The 16,501-nt window shown below is 38.6% G+C and overlaps 1 protein-coding gene and 1 pseudogene across 5 annotated transcripts in view; one reads left to right on the forward strand and one right to left on the reverse strand.

The window, feature by feature from the left end:
• Positions 1-16,501, reverse strand: part of RAP1A (RAP1A, member of RAS oncogene family) — a 94,245-nt gene that overhangs the window by 63,985 nt on the left and 13,759 nt on the right. The window lies entirely within an intron of this gene.
• The window catches only part of LOC104002465 (keratin, type I cytoskeletal 18-like), a 30,098-nt pseudogene continuing 13,964 nt past the window's right edge, over positions 368-16,501 (forward strand). Inside the window, exon 1 of the transcript XR_010156272.1 lies at positions 368-1,643. The product of XR_010156272.1 is annotated as a keratin, type I cytoskeletal 18-like (transcript). The remainder of the gene's footprint in view (positions 1,644-16,501) is intronic.

Genomic DNA, 16,501 nt, shown 5'->3' on the forward strand with positions numbered 1-16,501 from the left:
AGCCTAACAGAGGAATGAAAATCAGACCAAACTGGTCTCACATTCTGAATGGCATAAAGGTTAACCCAGTGCATAAAAGCATTCAGACCGGTTTTCCAGGTCTTAGGAACCTAAGACAACATTCATTCTTTTGCACCTTTAGCTTATTCTAGCTAAAAGAAATAATGTATTAAATATCCCTTTAAATACTAACCTCTCTGCTAAAAATTATATGAGAACCAAACCTCAAAAATCAAGTCAGAATCAGTAATAAAGTTTTGATTATCAACAGCAAAAGAAGAAAGGGATATTAGGCAATGATAATATCTAATATTCTGGTCGTCAGCAAAGCCTGAGTCCTATCCTCTCACTCTCCTCCCCAGAGAGCATGAGCTTTACCACTCGCTTCACCTTATCCACCAACTACCAGTCCCTGAGCTCTGTCAAGGCACCCAGCTATGGCGCCTGGCCAGCGTCTATCCAGGTGCTGCGGGCTCTGGTTCCCAGATCTCCGTGTCCCACTCCACCAGCTTCTGGGACAGCTTGGGGTCTGGCTGCAGGGATGGCCGAGGGGCTGGCAGGAATGGGAGGCATCCAGAATGAGGAGACCATGCAATGCCTGAATGCCTGGCCTCCTACCTGGACAGAGTGAGAGCCTGGAAACCGAGAACCGGAAGCTGGAGAGCAAAATCCAGGAGCACCTGGAGAAGAAGGGACCCCAGCTCAGGGACTGGGGCCATTACTTCAAGACCATCAAGGACCTGAGAGCTCAGATCTTCTTAAATACTGTGGACAATGCCCACATCGTTCTGCAGATTGACAATGCCCATCTTGCTACTGACGACTTTAGAGTCAAGTATGAGACAGAGCTGGCCATGTGCCAGTCTGTGGAGAGTGACATCCATGGACTCCACAAGGTCAATGATGACATCAATGTCACTTGGCTGCAGCTGAAGCCAGAGATCGAGGCTCTCAACGAAGAGCTGTTCTTCATGAAGAAGAACCATAAAGGGGAAGTAAAAGGCCTACAAGCCCAGATTGCCAGCTCTGGGTTGACCATGGAGGCAGATGCCCCCAAATCTCAGGACAGCAAGATCATGGCAGACATCTTGGCCCAATACAATGAGCTGGCTTGAAAGAATCGACAGGAGCTAGACAAGTACTGGTCTCAGCAGATTGAGGAGGGCACCACAGTGGTCACCACGCAGTCTGCTGAGGCTGGAGAGGCTAAGATGACGCTCACAGAGCTGAGACATACAGTCCAGTCCTTAAAGATTGACCTGGACTCAATGAGAAATGTGAAGGCCAGTTTGTAGAACAGACTGAGGGAGGTGGAGGCCCTCTACTTCCTGCAGATGGAGCAGCTTAACGGGATCCTGCTGCAACTGCAGTCAGAGCTGGCACAGACCCGGGCAGAGGGGCAACGCCAGGCCCAGGAGTGAGTACGAGGCCCTGCTGAATATCAAGGTCAAACTAGAGGCTGAGATCGCCACCTACCACCACCTGCTGGAAGATGGCAAGGACTTCAATCTTGGTGATGCCCTGGACAGCAGCAACTCCATGCGAACCATCCAAAAGACGACCATCCACCAGATAGTGGATGGCAAAGTGGTATCTGAGACCAATGACACCAAAGTTCTGAGAATTAAGCCAGCAGAAGCAGGGTACCCTTTGGGGAGCAGGAAGCCAATAAAAAGTTCAAAGGTCACTGGATGTCAAAAAAAAAAAAATACACACACACACACACTGTTTGAACCTGGGAGGCAGAGGCTCCAGTGAGCCAAGATTGTGCCACTGCACTCCAGCCTGGGCAACAGAGCAAGACTGTGAAAAATAAATAAATAAATAAAATTTAAAAAATAAAATTCTCTACAAGAGTACAGACAGGTTGTGACCTAGATTTGAACTAAGAAATGTTAAACAGAAAAAAAGTATTTACAGTCAAACCAAAAACCACCTGAACACAGACCTTAAAAGTGTTACTAAATGCCTTGAAGTTCGGGGTTCAAAGGAAGAAACTACAGTTAAATACCTTTGACTAAACTTTCTAAAAGCTATGATCTTAACATGTATTAGATCTGGATCCCTGGCCAGGCACACTGCCTCATGTCAGTAATCCTAGCACTTTGAGAGGCTAAGGTGGGAAGGGGTTAGGAGTTTGAGACCAGCTTGGACCTCATCTCTTAATTTAAAAGAAGGAAAAAAAAAAAAGATCTAGAGCCCTAATTCTAAGAAACCTTACAGTAGCAAGAAGCAAACAATTGAAACATTAGCCATATCAATCTGTAAAGCATGTTGAGCTTTAGCTAAATATCTAGATTAATACAGAAAAAATGTTATAATAGTCCCTGATATAACCACAAATATCTATTACGTTTATCTACATAATTTAAGGCAGCGATCCCCAACCTTTTTGGCAGAACCAGTTTCATGGAAGACAATTTTTTCACAGACTGGAGCGGGCGTGGGAGATGGATTCAGGATGATACAAACGCATTACATTTATTGTGCGCTTTCTTTCTATTATTATTACACTGTAATAATAATAATGATATGAAACAATTATACAGCTCACCATACTGTAGAATCAGTGAGAACCCTGAGCTTATTTTCCTGCAACTAGACAGTCCCATCTGGCGGTGATGGGAGACAGCAACAGATCATCAGGCATTAGATTCTCATAAGAAGCGTGCAAGCTAGATTATGTACATATGCAATTCACAATAGGGTTTGCACTCCTATGAGAATCTAATGCCACTAGTGATCTGATAAGAGGCGGGGCTCAGGCAGTAACACTCAACGCTGCTTACCTCCTGCTGTGCAGCCTGGTTCCTAACAGGCCATGGACCATTACTAACTAGTCTGTGGCCCAGGGGTTGGAGACCCCTGATCTAAGGGTATGAGACAGTAAGAGACAAAGGAAAATATGACCAGTTACCCAAATTTAACAATAAAAAAACTTTAACTCCTTTTCTCAAAGTGCTAGTTTGACTAATGTTATCTTGGGTAACAAAAACTTGGAAAAAGCCAAGCATTAGGAAAAAATAAATCAACTAGTTCTGTGTTGAGAAGGTGTTCCACTCGTCCGTGCGCGGTGGCTCACGCCTGTAATCCCGGCACTTTGGGAAGCCGAGGCGGGCGGATCACAAGGTCAGGAGATCGAGACAATCCTGGCTAACACAGTGAAACCCCGTCTCTACTAAAAATACAAAAATTAGCCGGGTGTGGTGGCGGGCACCTGTAGTCCCAGCTACTCGGGAGGCTGAGGCAGGAGAATGGCGTGAACCCGGGAGGTGGAGCTTGCAGTGAGCCGAGATTGCCACTGTACTCCAGCCTAGGGGACAGAGTGAGACTCCGTCCAAAAAAAAGAAAGAAAAAGAGAAGATGTTCTACTCCAATGGATGCATTCATTCTTATTCCCTTAGTCTGCAATTGCTCAAATTTATTTATAATTTGGGCATTGAGGTTTTTTTTTTTTTTTTTTTTTTTTTACAAAAAGGAAAACTGACAGAATTTAAAGACAGACACACCCTGTCTCTCCAAATTAGAACAAAACATCACTAGCTCTAATTAGCAGGGATCTCCTATTAAATGGTCAGAGGTATACTAGTGGATACAAACACACTAACATTTTTTAAAGCTTGCCAAACCCATGTTATGTTGTGGGAGAGAAAAAAAAGTGTAAAAAACAACCTGGTCATTTACTAAGGGTTCTATCAAATTCGCAGTGATGAGGGGTACAAAAGGAAAAGATGTTTACTTGTACAAGAATTCCTTACTGCCTTCAACTATATAAAAATGAAGCAAAAAGAATTGTGCAGTGCAAATATGACTCATTGAAAATGCTTCTGAAAGAATTCCTGGTAAATATCTAAATTAATTATCTTTTTTTCAGCACCTGATATAAACACGTGTGCACGTGTGTGTAATCTGAGGAAAACCCCACAGCACAGGTTTTCCACCTCACTGAAGCATCAGCTTTGAGCCCTAAGTCCTTCATCTTCTCCCACCTTATTGTTTCCCTTCCTTTTCTCCTAACCCACGACTCCAAGGGTGATCAACAGTGTAGCTTAGTAGTTAAGAACACAAGACTTTGGAATCTAGCTTCCTGGGTTTAAAGCCCAGTTCTGCCACTTACTAGCTCTGTAATCCTTGGCAAGTGTCTTAACCTCTCTGAGCCTCAGTTTCATCACAGGGATAACAGTGCCTGGCTCGCAGGGTTATTTGAGTAAATGAAATGGTATCTACAAAGCTCATTTATGCGCCCAACACAGAATGGGAGTTCTATAAGTTATACACCACCATCTTTGAGTTAGTCTTTGCTCAGATTCCTCTATTCCATGTATTCCTGTTGTTTCACCCACAAATCAGCCAGTACACATCAACTGTTAGTGAATCTTAAACTTTCTCTTCATTGGTGGAGAAAATATTATTATATAACTGATGTCACTACTTCAAATTCCTGGTCTGAAATCTCACCTGGACCCTCAGTACTGCACATCAATCCTTTTACCAATCTCTACTCCACTTCCTCTCTCATTACCTTCCTTCTTGATAAACTTAAGTCCAGTTACTATCATCTTTTTTCCTAAAGTCCCACTCAAAGGATGAGGCTGTTCCTTCTCACATTTAAGGTCAACCTTTCTACCTGCCCTATATATTTCCCCTGCAATTCCTACAAGCTAAAAACCTATAAGTCATACTTGACTATACTCCCCATATATAATCAACAGTCGAGCTAGTTCTGCATATTTTGTTTCCTAAATAATTCTTTAAATTGCAAATTATTTTTATCCCTATTTCCACACTGTGTTAATAAGACCCTCATCATCTCTTAACCAAATTCCTCCAAGAGAAATCAAAGAGATTAAGGAGAATCAGCAGTGCAAATATCAGAAGCTGAGAGAGATATAATATTTTGATTGTTTTTCAGGTTGAGACTAGCTCCTTTCCCCACCAACTATGGATATACTTCAAGAGGTAAAACAAACTCTTGAAATGTTATACAAAACAAAAACAAATCTTTTTTAAAGCATAAGTATAATCTTCTAGGAGAGAAGAGGGCCCAATATGTGGCCCCAAAATTTCAAAGAGATCTATGACCCTCCCCCCTCCCCAAAAAAAGTTTCATTATTCTAGAGAATAAGGCCCAAGCTCATTATCAGGCCTTGTAACATTCTACATAATCTGGCTCTGATCCATGTTAGTTTTACCAGCTGACCATCTATGTGAGATATCAAGAGTTGGCGAAGTGGATATCTTTTATTTGTGCATGTCTAGTATTCCTCCTTCTTTTGGTTAACAGCCTTGTGACACTTTATTGGGAAACAATCCCTGTCTTCCTGAATGCAGTTGTGGTGAGAATGTCAATCAAGGTGTACCCATCTTTCACTGGGCAAGGGAGACATGTGACCTAAACTCAGCCTACACCAATCAGGCTGAGTTTCCCGGGAAGCTGAATCTTAGAGTGATGTGAGGAAGCAAAATGGCTAGAGCTGATTCTTTATGACTGTGGTACACTGAAGACATTGTTCCTTACTATTACCTAGGTCCCTACCCCTGCAAACTGCTCTGGTTCTTCTTCGGACTTCTTGAGGCCTAAGTGCTCACTTTTTACTTAAATTCTGTTATTCAACATCCTCCAAATAAACATTTTTCTGCTTAAATTAACCATTTTAGCCATTTGTTCTTCCTTTTATTGGACAAATATATATTGAACCATGTAACGGTTAGTTGGACATGTCAACTTGGCTAGACTATAGTACCCAGTTATTCAAACAGATGGAAGTGTTGCCATGAAGGTATTATCTAAATGTGGTTAACATCCACAATCAGCTGACTTTAAGGAGATTATCGTCAATAATGTGAGTAGGCCTCATCCAATCAGTTGAAAAGCCTTAAGAGCAAAACTCAGGTTTCGCTGAAGAAGAAATTCTACTGAAAGACTGCATTATCAGCTTCAGCTACAGAATCTGCAATGTGTTGGCCTGCCATATAGATTTTGGACTTTCTAGTCCCCACAATCACATAAGCCAATTCCTTGAAATAAGTATCTTTATTTACATAATGTATGCATGTGTGTGTATGGTATGTGAATGTGTGTATCGTCTTATAGGTTCTGTAGGTATCTGCCCAGTTCTCTGAGAGAAGACCTATACATACCGGTGCTGATGATAAGCACGGGTTGTCATTTGCTTGCTGCTATGACTCTGAAATAAAGGACTCAGTTTCATGTACATCCACAAGGCATTTAAGTTAAATTCTGTACCAAAGAATAAAATCTCCAATGAACCATGATGGTTCTGTTGCTTGCAACCAAAGAACCCTAAATACAGTTATATATGTCATTGTTTGAGGAGGAGAGAGTTCACAAAGTTTCACTGTTTCAAATAGTGCTAATAAACAGCTTAAGCTCAAAGCTGTGAGTAGAATTTTAAAGTTCTAAACTTGATGCCAAAAAATTAACTTTCTAGAGTATCCCAAAGTACAGAGAAATTTAAAAATGAAGGCATGTCCAAGAAAGAAAAGACGTCTAAAATAGTTATCAGAATGTGCAGGTTTGTTTACCTTATTTCAGGGGCCAGCACACTATGAACCACAGGCCAAATCTGGGCCACTGTCTGTTTTTGTGTGGCTTGTGAACTAAGGACTGTTTCTATATTTAAGGACACCTTCAGTGTTCATAAATAAAGGAGACACAATCACTCTCATTTGCTTATGTAAATGGCTGCTTTCACCCTATAACAGCAGAGTTGAATATCTGCAACAGGGACCATATGACCCCAAAATCCTAAAGTACTTACTATCTGGCCCCTTACAAAAAAAATTAGCTGGCCGGGCGCAGTGGCTCACGCCTGTAATCCCAGCACTTTGGGAGGCTGAGGTGGGCAGATCACAAGATCGGAGTTTGAGACCAGCCTGACCAACACGGTGAAACCCCATCTCTACTAATAATAACAAAAAATTAGCCGGGTGTGGTGGCGCACGCCTATAGTCCCAGCTACCCGGGAGGCTGAGGCAGGAGAATCACCTGAACCCGGGAGTGAGCCAAGATCACACTACACTCCAGCCTGGGCGACACAGCGAGACTTTGCCTCAAAAAAAAAAAAAAAAAAAAAAAAGGCTGGGCGCGGTGGCTCACGCCTGTAATTCCAGCACCTTGGGAGGCCAAGGCGGGCGGATCACGAGGTCAGGAGATTGAAACCATCCTGGCTAACATGGTGAAACCCTGTCTCTGCTAAAAATACAAAAAATTAGCCGCGCGTGGTGGCAGGCGCCTGTAGTCCCAGCTACTCAGGAGGCTGAGGCAGGAGAATGGCGTGAACCTAGGAGGCGGAGCTTGCAGTGAGCTGAGATAGTGCCACTGAACTCTAGCCTGGGAGACAGTGAGACTCCGTCTCAAAAAAAAGTTAACACCTACTCTAGTTTATCAGAGGACGCATTAACTTCAGGAGGAATAAGCAAGAAAGGGGTAAGAAATGTTAGAAAATAGACTACAAGAAAGGAATAAACTAATTAACTGTTATTTATTTTACATTTACCATGCATAAAATACTGTTTGAGCACTTTACATCTACTAGTATTTTTAATCCTCACATTTCTATGGGGTGGGGATTATTGTCCCTTTATTTTAATTTAATTTAATTTAATTTTTTGAGATGGAGTTTCCCTCTTATTGCCTAGGCTGGAGTGCAATGGCTTGATCTCGGCTCACTGCAACCTCCGCCTCCCGGGTTCACGTGATTCTCCTACCTCAACCTCCCAAGTAGCTGGGATTACAGGCATGCACCACCACACCCGGCTAACTGTTGTATTTTTAGTAGAGACAGGGTTTCTTCATGTTGGTTAGGCTGGTCTCAAACTACCAACCTCAGGTGATCCGCCCACCTTGGCCTCCCAAAGTGCTGGGATTATAGGTTTGAGACACTGTGCCCAGCCTACTGTCCCCATTTTATAGACGAGGCAAAAAGGCTAAAACTAACTTGTCCAAGCTCAACATACATAAATTATGGAGCCAGGATTATAACTCTGGCACTGTGGCTCTAGCATCAGTGTGGTTAACTACAATACTATATTGCCTTACCAGTCATCTTCTTGTCTATCTAATCTGTACTATGCAAATATTATTTTTCTTTAGAATTAAAGTATACAAACACTATGGATGAACCAATACTAGAATAAATTAGAAATCTGTGGTGGTACATTTCTTAGAGAATTTAAAGGATTACAAAGACCTATGTGCATGCGCGCGCACGCACACACACACATACACAGGCACACACCCCTTCCTTCTAGAAGACAGAGAAACTGAGGAAGATGGCCCCTTGGATTCAACCATTGCTTTCCCGCAAACCATATTTGAACTCTGAAGCTGAGGCAAGCTTCCATATGCAGGCTAAGATAAAGAACGTTCTCCTCCCACATCCCCTGCATCATTATGACCAATTAATTAAGAATCTGGAAGGTGGAGCCAGAATGTGGATATTTCTCAAAGCTCCCAGTTAAATCTAATGTATAGCCAAGCCAGCGTTACAATCCACCACACTATACGTTCTCTCCTCTCAAGGAGAAGAGTGGTAAGAACAGAATAAGAGTGAAGGGAGGAGCAAGCAGAAAGATGAGAGAAACTTGACAAAACTTATCTCTGAAGAATGGAATTTTTATTTACTACCATGCTAATATAGAACTAGTCTTCATGTCTCATTGCTACACCTGAAGACTTAAAAACAAAAGGAATTGTAAAAAGAAAACTAATTATTTCTATATATGCATATATGTACATATGCATGTTTTTACAGGAAACTTCTGTTAAGGATACACAGCAAACTGATAACCATTATTTTTGTCTCATTTGCATTCTTTTCTTGATCTGTACTTTTCAGGGCATTACCTGTATTCCTTTTAAAATACATTACTTAACAAAAATAGTGGTGTTTTTTGTTTTTTTTGAGACAGGGTCTCACTGTCACCTAGGCTGGAGTGTAGTGGCACAATCATGGCTCACTGCAGCCTCAACCTCCCATGCTCAAGCGATCCTCCCACCTCAGCCTTCTGAGTATCTGGGATTATAGGTATGCACCACCACACCCTGCTAATTTTTTGTTTTAATTTTTGTAGAGACAGGGTCTCACTATGTTGCTCAGGCTGGTCTCAAACTCATGGGCTCAAGCTATCCTCCCACCTTGGCCTTCCAAAGTGCTGGGATTACAGGCGGGAGCCACCATGCCTGGTCAAAAATAGTGAATTATTAAAAAATCGTGTGTTAACTAAAAGGATGTTCAAGGATTACTTTATTATTACTTTGAATAGGAAAATAATTATAAAAAAGACCTAGTAAAAATTACTTAATACTTTGCTGAAAAACAGCTTACTTTTTAGTCACTACACAAAACATAAAAATCTCTCAACTTTTATGTACTGTGAAGATGTATACTCTAACAAATCTATTAAAGAATCCCTGCTATCAGATGGCTATTATTAATTAAAGTCTTACTGATACTAATTTATCACAATATTTAGTGAGGAAAAAATGTTTTAAATAATGAGAAATAATAAAATGAAAACATGTGAAGTTTTATAAAACACAAAATATCACATAGTTTTATAATCACTTATAATAGTCTCACATAATATTTAGTTAAAATCAAATATTGTCCTAAAAATAAGTTAAACATCCTCCTTACATGGACTATTCAGTTAAATGAATTTGAAGTTTTTATATGGCTTCAGTCTTCAAAAAACAAAGAAGTAGGCAAAGGTGGAGGGTAAGGCTTTATCTAAGCAATCACAGGCTTGGCCAAAGGTCTAAGTGATAATGAGTTAATGCTCAAGCATGGGTTGTCATTTGTTTGCAGCTGTGATTCTGAGATAAAGGACTCAGTTTTGTGTACATTCACAAAGCATTTAGGTTAAATTTTGCACCAAAGAATACAATCTCTAATCTAGTTAAATGGTAAACCTCGACACAAAATCACCATTGTGATGTTAATTTTCATAAACACACCATGCAAAAAGCATACCACTACCATGAGGGGAAAAAGTTGGCTTTTCACTTTGATAGACGCAGACCCACAATCCAAAGCAAGGTAAACCTCTGTAATAAGCTTAACCTGGCTGTGGTGACAATTCAACTCCAAGGGAGGCTAGTGTCAGACAACAGTCCTGTCTGAAATGCCTGGGTACTGACTACCATTTTTTATATTTATTTGATTAGTTTTCATCCTAGCGGTGAGTGCAGTACTCTCATGAGAGATTTTTCATTACAAAGGTAAACTAACTCTTCCAGAACACTAAAACCATTTGAGAATCTCACCTGACAGTATGTCCTAAGGAAAAAAAAAAAAAAAAGTTCATAATGTATTAGTTACTAATAGTATATAGTATCAGAATCAACATTTAAAAATTTTAACAATGCTGTGAGTGGCTACATTTAAAGAAAAAATAGTCTCAGAAAAAAATTAGCATTTTTAGAAACTAAACACATTTCTACTTTAAAAAGCAAAGTGTAATTCTTCTGCAATGTTTACTGTTTTCTCATAAAGAAACCTACATAAATCCAGCCAAAACACTAGATTCTTAAAAAATCAGATTCTAATTCAGAAAAGTGTTACCTACTATAACATCTATTCTGATATTTTGAGCTATATTAGACTAATAAACCTCAGGAAAATCTATGTATAACTCTGAAGGTATAAGTAGAGAACTACAGAAATAAGCAGAAACAACACAGTATGATGTACCTAAACTAAACACATTACCAGAAATGTAAAAAAGATAGTGTATCTCCTTTAAAAAGAATAAAACCTTGATAGCAGAAAGAGTATAAGTCCAAAATACTTCAATCAATAAACCAAAGATTAAAAGGCATATTTGACAGAAATGTTATGGTTCCAAGTATTCCCAGAAAGCTCACAGCTCAATAGCTTGTTTGTTCACTATGCAACTTTGATGTGCCTTTAGAGTTCTGAATTACTGCCTGGACCTAAAAGTCCTCAAAAATCTGTATTATTCTAGACTACTTAAAATACATATACTTGTCTTAAAAAAAAAAAGATAAAAACCAACACCTAGCCAAAATTCAACTGTGACTTATCTGCCTACTTATTAGAACATGTTATATTTCCTGATACAAAAGTAATTAACATCTGGTCCAATACCAGAGTAGGCAAATAAAGGAATGAAAAAAATAGAAAACACAAGGTACGGTGGCTCACACCTATAATCCCAGAACTTTGGGGGGCAAAGGTGGGTGAATGGCTTGAGCCCAAGAGTTCAAGACCATTCTGGGCAACACAGCAAAGCACTGTCTCTACAAAAAATACAAAAAGTTAGCCAGGCATGTTGGCATGCGCCTGTAGTCCCAGCTACTCAGGAGGCTAAGGTGGGGGAATCACCTGAGTGGATAAGCCGTGACCCTGCCACAGCACCCTAGCCCGGGGGTAGGATTAAGATTCTGTCTCAAAAACAAAAACAGAAAAGAAAGAAAGAAAGAAAAATAAACACAGAAAAAGAACAGCACATATAAAGTACTTTCAATTCATAAATGACCCAGAATTCTATTACAAATGGGAATTTATGCTGCAGAAATAAAAAACAAAGACATACGCAAAAACAAAAGAAAATGGGAAAGAAAAGATCCTTCTGTAGAAAAATGGACAAATTACTATGTATCATACAGCTTACAAGAATGAGGTAGAATTATACATAGTGATATGAGATGACCAAAACCTCTCAGGCAAAATGCGTTAGGCAAAAAAGCAACTTGCTGTAGTTAAGGAACAATATATTTTTCTTTTTTAAGAGACAGACATAGCTATATAAAATTATTTATATGTAGTTTCTATATAAATAATATATATAGTTATTTATGTTAGGATATATACAGGAAAAGGCTAGACAAAGATTGATTTTAATGGTGGCTGTCCTTGGGGAAAGGGACTTTCACTTTCTAAGTCATACACACCAAAAAATATTAAAATGTACAGAATGAAGTAATTCTACTTTTTGGAATTTATCCTACAGAAATAATTAAGGATGCATGGAAAAATTCAACTATAATGATATTCATAGTAGAACTTTTATAATAAAAAATTGAAAACTATAGACAAATCATTTAAACAAATGATGGCAAATTCACATACTACTATACATCTATAGTATTTATCCATTAGAGATGGTACTGTTAAAAGATACTCATTTATCATGAAAATTCACAAAATATTAAGAAAAACAGGAGCATGAAGTATTATGTATCTGATTTCATTTTCATCAAAGAAAAGGCATATATGCATTGAACATCACTGAGAAAGATGTACACCAAAATGTTAACAAGTTGTAAGGTAAAATTAAAGGTGATTTTTCTTTTGGCTTATTGCATGCATTCTCAACAGGAGTAGTATCACCACCAATGGGGTGAAAATTGGCTCTTGAGGGGCAAAAAAATAATTCTTATTCTTTTAGTGCATAAAACACAGATATACATACAATACATAAATATACAGTTATATCTGTGGCATTAAAATTTCATGAGGGGGACAATTAGAAAAATATCTAAGAAGGCTGAGAAATAATGTCTAATTGGTACTTTATTTTTTTCTACAATGAACTTGGTATTACTTGAGTTTGACTTAAGTAATCTATGTACATTTAACTAATTGAAAAAGTAAAACAAAACATAACCATGGAAAGCTAAGATATATCATTAATTTTCATTATTAACTATAAAATGTACTTCTTTATTCCTATGGCTTTAAAAATACAAACCATTTTTTAAAAATAACACTAAAATGAAAATATGGAGATAAATAAATTGAAAAAGCATCTCATCAGAATCATCTGAGGATCACCTACAGGAGTAAAATACAGCACCCTAGCCCTATCACAGACCCATAAAATCAGTATTTCTGCAAGGTTATGAGGTATACCGGAGTAGCTTTTATTAAATGAAGCACACTTACATCATCACACCACTCCATGGAAATATGAAATCTAGACAGGAAATATATTTTAATTTGGCCTGAGAGATTTAAAAAATTATGTACTGAAGTAATAGAAATAATATAAGAGCCTAGAAATCTAGAAATTCCCAGTAAACTCACCCCTTTCCTTTAATGAATTCAAAGATTTACATTTCTTGGTTGGGAGCAGTGGCTCATGCCTGTAATCCCAGCACTTTGCGAGGCCAAGGCGGGTGGATCACCTGAGGTGGGGAGACTCAGCCTGACCAACATGGAGAAACCCTGTCTCTACTAAAAATACAAAATTAGCTGGGAGTGGTGGCTCATGCCTGTAATCCCAGCTACTCAGAAGGCTGAGGCAGGAAAATCCCTTGAACCTGGGAGGTGGAGGTTGCAGTGAGCCGAGATCACATCATTGCACTCCAGCCGGGGCAACAAGAACGAAACTCTGTCTCCAAAAAAAAAAAAAAAATTTACCTTTCTTCACAAACTACCAAACACACCTTATTGTTCATTATCTCTACTGGGCGCAAGACACTGTGAAGAACAGAAAAGAAATAAGCAACACTCATGAATTGAATTGCTACTAAAATAAACTTACTTTATTGCCATAGTGTTTGTTGTCTAAAATCAAGAGTTTATCTAAATCTGCAAAAACCAGTATTAACTACTGGCTTTCCCCGGGCACTATATTCACAAAGAAACAGTTTTTAATTCTAGGATGAAAATTAAGTAGAGAACAAAAGTCACGTCACTGTTGGGTCATAAAAACTGGGATACTGTCAGCTATATTCAATTCTCTAGTTAACAGACTTGTTCAGCACGTCAGCCTTGAATTCAAAATTTTGCCTATACCAGATTATAAATTTTTCATGCTAAATACTTTAGGTCTAAACTATTAAGTCGTGAATGCCAAAGATTTATTGTATACATAAACAATGAAACTACCTAAGTGAGGAGCTAACCGTCCCACTTAATTAATGGGGAATACACAGGGTTGACCAAAATAGGGGATACATGGCATAAGATATTGTTCCAGTCCCTAGGGATCTTTTACCTCAGTTTCATGGAAACATCAATGCTGGCCAGGCACAGTGGCTCACACCTGTAATTCCAACACTTTGGGAGGCTGAGGTGGGGGGATCACCTGAGGTCAGAGGTCAGGAGTTCAAGACCAGCCTGGTCAACATGGTAAAACTCCATCTCTACTAAAAATAAAAAGATTAACTGGGTGTGGTGGCACAAGCCTATAACCCCAGCTACCTGGGAGGCTGAGGCATGAGAATTGCTTGAACCCTGCAGGCAGAGGTTGCAGTGAGCAGAGATTGCAGCCACTGAACTCCACCCTGGGCGACAGAGTGAGACACTGTTTCAGAAACAAAACAAAACACAAAGAAAACAAAGAAACATCAATCCCAACTTTGGGGTAATAACAGCAGCAATAATTTTAAGCGCTTCTTGTACCTCAGGCATGCTTATTTAATCCTCAAACAAGATATAGATATTGTTCTTTCTCCACTGACAGATGAGAAAACTGAGAAAAACTGGTAGGCACTACACGCAAACTTTTGCAAAGTGTTTTGCCTGCTGACCACAAATACAAATGACCAAATATTCAAAGCAAGATTCTGCATACCATTTATATAAATAAGTTTAAATCCTATAATTAAACACTTATCCATAAAACAGCATATGACGTAACTGAAGCAAATCTGAGTTAGAAGAATCAAAAGGTTTCCAAGGCAAGGTACAACAGTACAAAATCTTTCCTATTTCTCCCATCCCCATGACCAGAAAATGGCAACTTAATTTTGCATCTGTTTTAGTTTTAAAGGAAAAATGTTTACCATAACATAAAATTCCATTTCAGAAATCCTATTTATTATTTGTAAAGCCTTTAACTCATTTTATCACCTAAGAATCTTTATCTTTAAAAGCTTTATTAAATTTAATTTCATACTCTATAATGAATTGACTTTAGAACTTTTAGTTTGATTATAAAATATATGAACAGGCCAGGCGTGGTGGCTCATGCCTGTAACCCTAGCACTTCGGGAGGCCGAGGCGGGTAGATCATGAAGTCAGCAGATCGAGACCATCCTGGCCAACATGGTGAAACCCCGTCTCTACTAAAAATACAAAAATTAGCTGGGCGTGGCAGTGCGTGCCTGTAATCCCAGCTACTCGGGAGGCTGAGGCAGAAGAATCGCTTGAACCCATGAGGTGGAGGTTGCAGTGAGCCGAGATCACACCACTGCACTCCAGCCTGGCAATAGAGTGAGACTCCATCTCGAAAAAATAAATGAATAAAATAAATAAATAAATACATACATATATATATATAAATGTAAAGTTCATAAAAGGCTTAACAAGGGAAATAAAATATATGACATATAATAATACATATAATATATAACATATAATAAAATATCTATAACCCACACATCAGAGATAATAATCTAGGTCTTTTGGTGTTTCCTTTTAGCCTATATTCTACATATGAATAGATATATATTTTAAAAATAAGTACTAAAATCATACTATGTAAACACTGGTAATCTGCATTTACCAATGTAACAATAGAGAACTTTTTAAAAATAGCACAGACAAATGCAATTTTATGATTGATTTTCTATAGAACACTTTGGCCTATATAACTAAAAAATATTTATTATATTGTGAAAATTAACCAGGGAGGGAAGAGATAGTTGGTCCTTCATATAAAGGGCACTCTCTCAAATATTTGAATGTTTTTAAAAATCACCTTTAAATTTTACTGATTAAATAGCCAATTTCTTTGCACTATTAAAAAACTTCACATGTCCATCTTTGGTATAACAACACACAGAGGACACTGAACATGTGGTTATGGGAGTGTTGTTATAAATGCAAAAGATCAAAATTGACTACAGGCTCAGCCCAGAACACTAGAACTTAAGCAGAGTCAGCTAAGAAAACCACAAAGCAATGATTCTTTATGTCCAATATTTAAGGCCTACTATATAGCTTATGTACACATGTAGGCAGATGGCACTGAGTGGTGACACATCTCAAGTATGTTCTGTTGTGACAGCAGTCCACGTCTGAAGCCTAATGGGAATATTAGGATGAGTATATCATCTAAAACCCTCCAACCCATGGTTTCTACTGCAGATTTTGGTTGGTTCTTGAATTATAATGCTATCATATTCCAATGTAAAAGTTGTAACACTTGAGTGAAATACTAGTCAGAAGTTATTAAACAGTAATTTAAAATTCAAAGGGATGTTTTACAACTGAGGTTTGTCCTAATACCTCAGTTAGGACACCTAATACCGAGTAGGTGTGATACTCGGTATTCAAAAGACACAGAAACTTTTTAAGAGTATATACTATTTGACCAATTTCGAGATACTAAAGTCCCAGGCTTCTTACCAGTTGAACGAAAAAGAAACACTACCGAAATAACCTAATATATGAAAATCTAAACATGCAAATAAAGGTGTGTCTGATTATAAGATTCTCCCTCCCAAATCACTTGCCTATGGTTTTTCTTAAGTTAATCTGATATCCTTAAATAATCACAC

This window comes from Pan troglodytes, chromosome 1, assembly GCF_028858775.2.
Source record: "Pan troglodytes isolate AG18354 chromosome 1, NHGRI_mPanTro3-v2.0_pri, whole genome shotgun sequence".
NCBI classification, from domain to species: domain Eukaryota; kingdom Metazoa; phylum Chordata; class Mammalia; order Primates; family Hominidae; genus Pan; species Pan troglodytes.